This window comes from Macrobrachium rosenbergii, chromosome 49, assembly GCF_040412425.1.
Source record: "Macrobrachium rosenbergii isolate ZJJX-2024 chromosome 49, ASM4041242v1, whole genome shotgun sequence".
NCBI classification, from domain to species: domain Eukaryota; kingdom Metazoa; phylum Arthropoda; class Malacostraca; order Decapoda; family Palaemonidae; genus Macrobrachium; species Macrobrachium rosenbergii.
In genome coordinates this window covers 42,568,496-42,576,105 of record NC_089789.1, presented here as the reverse complement: position 1 = coordinate 42,576,105, position 7,610 = coordinate 42,568,496, and the positions used below count along the sequence as shown (strand labels likewise).

Here is a 7,610-nt window from a genome sequence, read left to right as displayed (position 1 = left end):
TGTTGATTTGTGAGAAATTTGACCTTTCAGCAACGTTGACATTCAAAACTGCATTTGGCTTTTTTAGAAGGATGGTGTGAGAGCGTTGAATTTATTAAATATTGAGTATTACTCATTAAAAATTCTCAGTTATATCAATAAACTATATTTATTATATGATAAAATTTGAAAACTGAATGCAAAGACTTTCGGACACCTGAACGGCGTTGCTCAACAGTGTTCAGCGTGAACATTGTTCGAAAATCTTTGTATTCAGTTGTAAACTTTTGGCTGTAATGTAGTTTATTGATCTAATTGTGAATTTTTTTATTTTTAATAAAAAAAAATTCATTACGACATTGTGAATTTTTTATTTTTTATATTAAGTATCTTTATTCATCACCCCATAAAGAGTCTCCAAAATCCACTTTCGTTAATGATAGCATTGACAAAAAACAAAGAAAGACGCAGTTCTAATATTTGGAAGGTGATCAGTGACCTTAGAATGTGGTCATGCATTCAGGGGATTATCGTGCTTGGTTTGGCCCTCTGGACTCATTACTGCCAACAAAAGTTTCGTCACTTACTCGCTCCGTTTTCTTATCGGGTCTCAGTGTAACCCATTGCCCCTCGCACCAGCGGTCCTGTGGTTTGTCGTAATTTTTTAAGAATTGATTTTCGGGATGAGGTTGCTGGCCCCACGCCCATACTGCCGGTGACAGGTTATGGGCCAACATGTGGCTTTTATAAGGTAAGCCGATTTTATTATTATTATTATTATTATTTATTATTATTATTATTATTATTATTATTATTATTATTATTATTATTATTATCTGGTTGAAGGTTCATAAAGAAGTCAGATATTTATAATCTTTTATTGTCAGATAAGTAATTTTTGTTGCATCTACATTAGTTCATTCATGGCTATTAAACATTTTTTAACATTAGCTGAGTATTAGCGTCAGCTTAAAAAAATAAGAAACTGCGTTCATTAACCAATTCAAAATATGAGTTAATAAAGACAACTTAAAATTAGTTGAAGAGAAAACATCCCTAATCCAACATGGTTTCCTGAGATGAGCACAATATGACAACAGTCGTCGAATAGCACTGGATTCCAGAGGCCTTCCTTTATTGCCTCTTACAATTTCATATCAAAATGAAATTTCACCTTAGTTCAACATTCGGCGCGAATACCTCGACATGAATTGGCGCGGACAGTCATTTGACGGCGAAAAAGGCAAGGTTTTGCTAGGAAAAACCAGAAATCCAGCGCTGAAAAGGAGAGAAGAAGACCTGTGTGTCATTAGCTTGCCAATCATTCCAGGTAGTGGAGAAATGAAATCATTGCAAATAGAATAAATGGAATTCAGTAACGAATGCAAGGGAATGTTTACGAATAGTATTTAAAATATTCTGTGATAAATTCAACATCTGTGACCTTTAAAATTATAATAGAAACATTGCATTTTGGAGCAGCAATATTCTTTATATATATAAATATATATATATATATATATATATATATATATATATATATATACATATATATATATATGTATATATAGAAATATGTATATATATATATGTATGTATGTATGTATGTATGTATGTATGTATGTATGTATGTATATGCATATATATGTAGAGTGTCAATTTTAGTTTTAAGCTAAAAAGATTATTAGGTAGATACTTACTCATAAGGTGTTCTGTTACACAACTTTACGTAGAAAATCTTCCGGTACATTAGCGCCGTCCTCACTGACTCTACAAAATTGAAAAACAAAATTAAAAACAACATGAAAACAAACAACATAAAAACAACGAATTTCATTAATTATTTTCTTTATACAGTTATTTTACAACCGCTATAGATTATCGTTAACATCGTTATTCTTAAGAAATTTAAAAAGACTATGGATTCCTTGCGACAATAAAATGAAGCTCTTGTTAAAGAAGTTGGACAGCTAAGTAGGGAGCAGTTCACCTTATTTCTATCACTCACCTGTTGTTAAAAAGGAACATTTCTTCGTTGGCGTTACGGGGCGGTCTCTGAAAGCAGAAATGAAGGCTTGTAACAGAACTTAGGAATCTGGTGCGAGGCGCAATGAGTCACAGTGAGGCCAGAAAGAAGACACACTTTCTAAATTGGACAAAGACTTTCTATATGCATTGTTGAAAGAACCTTTTTTCACCTGAATGTTTTAACAACTTCATGTCGAAATTTGCACAGTTGAGCCAAAATTGGCTGACAAAATTGGTAAACAAAATTGGCAGACAAAACTGATAGGTAGACAAAATTAGTAAGTTAAATTGGCTGTCAAAATTGGTAGACAAAGTTGGTAGACAAAACTGACTGACAAAACTGGTAGGCAGATAAAATTAGTAGACAAAGTTAGCAGACAAAATTGGCAGATTAAAACTGGTAGGCAGACAAAATTAGTAGACAAAGTTAGCAGACAAGATTGGCAGATAAAACTAGTAGGCAGACAAAATTAGTAGACAAAGTTAACAGACAAAATTGGCAGATAAAACTGGTAGGCAGACAAAAATTGGCAGACAAAATTGGTAGACAAACCAAATTCGGTTTGGGACAAAATTATTGACAAATGGCCAAGCTTCTTGGCCTTTGAAATGGCTACTTTCACATTACAAAGACCATTAAATTGGTTTGATACATTCATGATTTTTGTAGTAATAAATTCTCAAGAATAGCTAAGGGACAACCTTAAGAAATATACAACGATAAAGTAAATATTATAAAAAAAGTTCAATTGAAATGATGTTGGGAAAAAAAGGAGACACCAAAATTGTAAGTAACGGATTTACAATAATCGTTTTAGAGGCAATTTTTAATGAAGCCTTAATAACGGGAAACGAGTCATTAACAAAATTCTGAATAAAGATTGATAAAGATTTAGATCATGATGAATGACGTCTCAGAACGCGAAGATAAAAACGTTACTTAAAAGAGAGAGAGAGAGAGAGAGAGAGAGAGAGAGAGAGAGAGAGAGAGAGAGAGAGAGAGAGAGAGGTCTTACGGGTCTTGGTCTCTGGGGCCTAGGTCCTGTGAAATAACTTTGGGGTTCAGCAGAGACCGTCAAGATACCAATGGCCAGGAAGGCGACGAGTATCAGAGTCATCGATTTCATCTGTAACAACAATAATAATAATAATAATAATAATAATAATAATAATAATAATAATAATAATAACAACTGTAACTTGCGTCCATACACAGTAAAACTTGTCGTAAACACGGATAGACATCTTTGTCTTAAACATATCACAAACAGGTTGAGAACAAATTAACTGTCTTGGGCAAATATTCTACCTCCAACTACCATTGATCCCAAAAACCGCTGTTTAGGAACCTGACACCAATTTCATACCTTCGCTGAGGCTGAATTTCCTTCGCGAGTTCTCGAACTCTTCGCAGATTGACACGGAGCTTCGGGCCCTTAGTAAGTGACTCCCTCGGCAATACTGACGAAGGCACCTCTGGTCTTCTTTTTAAGTCTCTCCCGACCTCCGAGGACACGCGTCATTGCTCCAGATAACGCCGCCTGCTTGTCACGGGACGCCCACTTCCCTCCGGATATTTCCAGAAACGCGGACTCGTGGCTTAGGGCAGCAGGCCTCTAAAGTCACGTGCATATATTGAAGCCTAATTTCACCCTACTGTATTCAGAAGGGGACGTCTGTGACTCACCTGGAAAGAAAGCCTTGTGATTGGCTGGAAGAGTTCGTCTGTCTTTTTTGGTGGTGTTTATCGAATGCAGCAATTCTGGAAGCGTCTTCGAAGGTACGACCCCTTGGGCTTTGACCTCGGTTTGGTCCTTAACGAAGAAATTTGGCGAAATTGAAGCCTGTAGCTGGATAGGTGCACGAGGCCTTTCGTATTCTACCGCACGAATTTGCTTATTTCAAATATCTTAAAAAGCTCCAAGAGTGGTATTTAAACTCGCTGATGCTTGAACGTCATTAGAAAATTTCGTTTTCGTGAAAGCTCGGGGCACTAACCTCGTCATCGATTATACAATCCGGAGAAAAAAAGAACTGATGACCTAATTTATTCCCCCGCGTCATAGCCGTATCAATATTCATGGGCTCCTGAAGGTGCTAGCCGTATCTAGTATTAATTACACCTGTCACCCATTAATTACCGCGCCAGGCGTCGGCCGAGGAAGCACAGGAGAGAAGAGGCGTGAGGTGCTTTCGTCGGTTTCAAGCAAGCAGATGCTTTACAGAGGCAGCTTTTTCTCTAGCCCTCGTAGAAGAGAAAGAAAAGAGTCGTATTTCATCAGACATACGCCCAAAATCTAGACTAATAAACCATCAAGAAATATTCCATAGACATAAGCCTGAAGTATCGTCTAATCAGGAAGATTCTTCAGACATAAGCCCAAAGTCTAGGCTAAACCATCAGGAAGATTCATCAGACATAGGCCCAAAGTCTAGGCTAATAAACCATCAGGAAGATTCATCAGACATAAGTCCAAAGTCTAGGCTAATAAACCATCAGGAAGATTCATCAGACATAACCCCAAAGTCCGGGCTAATAAACCATCAGGAAGATTCATCAGACATAGGCCCAAAGTCTAGGCTAATAAACCATCAGAAAGATTCCCCAGACATAAACCCAGAGCATCGGCTAGTAAACCATTGGGAAGATTCCCAAAACATAAGGCCAACGTGTAGGCTAATAAACAATTATCTTTAGTGATATTTCTTAAGCGTTTTAATTCCTGGTCCATTTGTTATCAAAATAGACATTTAGTGACACCAAGTCATGTCTCACTGTTCGCGTTAGCATGAAGTTGTTGCATACGTAAACAATAGTTGTTTGGACACCTGTGTATACGACAGGTGTAGACATTGTTGCAGCTGTTGTTAGACTGTTCATTAGGCCATCTGTGTGGACAACAGGTATAAAAGTTGTTGCAGTTGGTGATCGCCTGTGCAAACAACAGGTATAAAAGTTGTTGCACCCAAGTGTCAGGCAATTTGCTTGGACACCTGTGCAAACTACAGGCATGACAGTTGTTGCAGCAGGTGTGTTAGACGATAGTTGTCAATAAGAGTCAGTTTCAGAAGCTTTCATAATCATTTTAATTGGGTTCTTAGATCGTAAACATTGCCAAGAATAGAGATTTCATAACTTTTTTTTTAAGTAAGCGGTTTCCTATAATATGGGGTGGCTCCAGGGAAAATTAATGTACTGGTCACTGACACATTCGTAGTTTAAACAGCTGAATCGTGGATTTACCAATTAAATATATGAAAAACATTTGTTCCTGTATATGACGTTTTTGTATAATGGAGGGAGTCCAAACTTGGTTTTATAATTATTCCCATGTACTAAGTATTTTATACATTGTTTTAAAACGAGGCTTAGAACATTGTCACTTATCATTTTCTTTATTTTATCTACAGGAAAAATAAAATAACTGGAGTGTCCTGAAAGCGATGAGAAGCAATTCGAGCCCGGGGTGAGGGTAGAGTGAACCAATATTAATTGATGTGAAATTAAATACAGGTCTTCAGACAGGTAAATAATGATTCGTTGATTGATTGATTTTTTATTTATTTAGCTATCTATTTATTTAGTTTAGTGAAATTCGCAAATTTAAGTTCAATTAATAAAATAAATTGTCTTCTTGGAGCTAATATAGACTACATGTTACAAAGAATACTACTATGGATACGTATTGCTAATATTACCTTTTATAGAGAATAATACTAAGAAACACAAATTACTATCAATATTACCAAGAACATTACTGAGTCCATATCAATAAGAATACTACTGAGAATATTAATAAGGATACTTGTTACTACGAATATTACTAAGAATTCTTCTTATTAAGAATATTGCTAAGAATACTTAATTCCATGATATTACTTAGAATGCAAGTATACTATGAATATTACAAAGAATTCATGTTACTGTGCATACATATTACCAAGAATATTACAAAGAATTTGTATTGCCAAAAATATTGATAAGAATACATTTTTACTAAGAATATCCCCAAGAATACATATTACTAAGAATATTACTAATAATATAAATTTACTATGAATTTTAGTAAGAGTTCATGTTACTAAGAATGTTATTAAGAATTCATATGACTGATACTATTACTAAGAATACATATTACCAAGAGTATTAGTAAGAATTCATGTTACGAAGAATATTACTAGGAATACATATTATCAAGAATATTACTAAGAATTCATATGACTAAGAATATTACTAGGAATACAGTTTAAAACATATGTAATTGAAACAACAAAAGCAAAGTGTTTTATCCTATGCTGTTGTTTTACAGACCTGGTTATAACTATAATTCTACAACCTACAATGCTACGTCCTGCCACAACCCTCCATTGGAGAATACTCAGGTAAATCACGCCATTATTTTTTATGTAACTTAAGTAAGCTTTTAGATTTTGGGAGAGATAGGAATGTTTTTCGTTTTGCCAATGTTTTTAATTGATCGTTTTATTTTTGTACACATACCTGTTTTAATATATTTTTATATGTTTTGTTTACATTACTTTTGTTTGAAGTTGTTTGCATTTTTTGTTTATATTAGTTTTGTGTAATTCTGCGTTTCGTTTTTGTATATTTTTTCAAAAAGTTCCTCGTATTTCTTATTCATATTTTCCATCGTGTTAATGTTTTTGCTAATATGAATTTTTCTGTGAGGTCTTGTCCATTTTTGCATATATTTTTCTTCTAAAGATCCTTTTTTACATATATTGTTTTATGTATTTGCTTATATGACTTTTTTGTGAGGTTTTTTTTTTTGCGTGATTCTAGTAAAGTTTCTTCTAATCTTTGCGTATGCCATTTTTGTATTTTCTTCTTTCGTATGTTTTGCGTATATAACAACTTTTTCTGGCGTTTTTTAATTTGCATTTTTTTTAAAGATCCTTGTATTTCCTATTCATGCCATTTTGCGTTTTTTTTTTGTGTATATGATTTCTTCTGTGAAGGCATTTTTCAGTTTTGCATATTTATTTTTAAATATCCTTAGTCATGCTAATTTTGCATTTATCTTTTGTTTATGTTTTTGCTTATATATTTGTTCTTGAATATCCTTGTGTTTCTTACTCATGCCATTTTAGCATTTATTTTTTGTTATGTTTTTCCATGTGAGACTTATTTTGGGAAAGATTTTTTCCAATTTTGCATATATTTTCTTTTAGTAAAGATCCTTGTATTTCTTAGGCATGCCATTTTAACATTAATTTTTTTTTGTCTTTCCATATGTGACTTATTTTGGGGAAGTTTTTTTTCCAATTCTTCATATATTTTCTTTTAGCAAAGATCCTTGTATTTCTTAGGAATGTCATTTTTCATATATATATTTTTTTTAGGTATTTGATTATATGATAACTTTCTTCATTAAGATTTTTTTTCATTTTTGCATATTTTTGGAGGGGGAATATTTTTGTATTTCTTGCATATACCATTTTTTATACATTTTTTTCCTTGTATAGCCACTGGCGTGCTAAATTTCATTTAATTACACTTCATGCGTATACCGTTTGTATTATAATTTTACTCTTTTCATACAAATTTTCCTTTGAATATTTTTTAAAATTCTATAAAAACA

At 33.5% G+C, this 7,610-nt stretch overlaps 1 long non-coding RNA gene across 1 annotated transcript; it reads right to left on the bottom strand.

The window, feature by feature from the left end:
* Positions 1–843: 843 nt before the first annotated feature.
* LOC136832445 (uncharacterized) lies at positions 844–3,528 on the bottom strand. Its single transcript, XR_010851212.1, has 5 exons — positions 3,375–3,528; positions 3,024–3,134; positions 1,988–2,034; positions 1,680–1,749; positions 844–1,257 (listed from the first exon to the last, which is right to left on the bottom strand). It is a non-coding gene; the product is annotated as an uncharacterized lncRNA (long non-coding RNA).
* Positions 3,529–7,610: the final 4,082 nt, after the last annotated feature.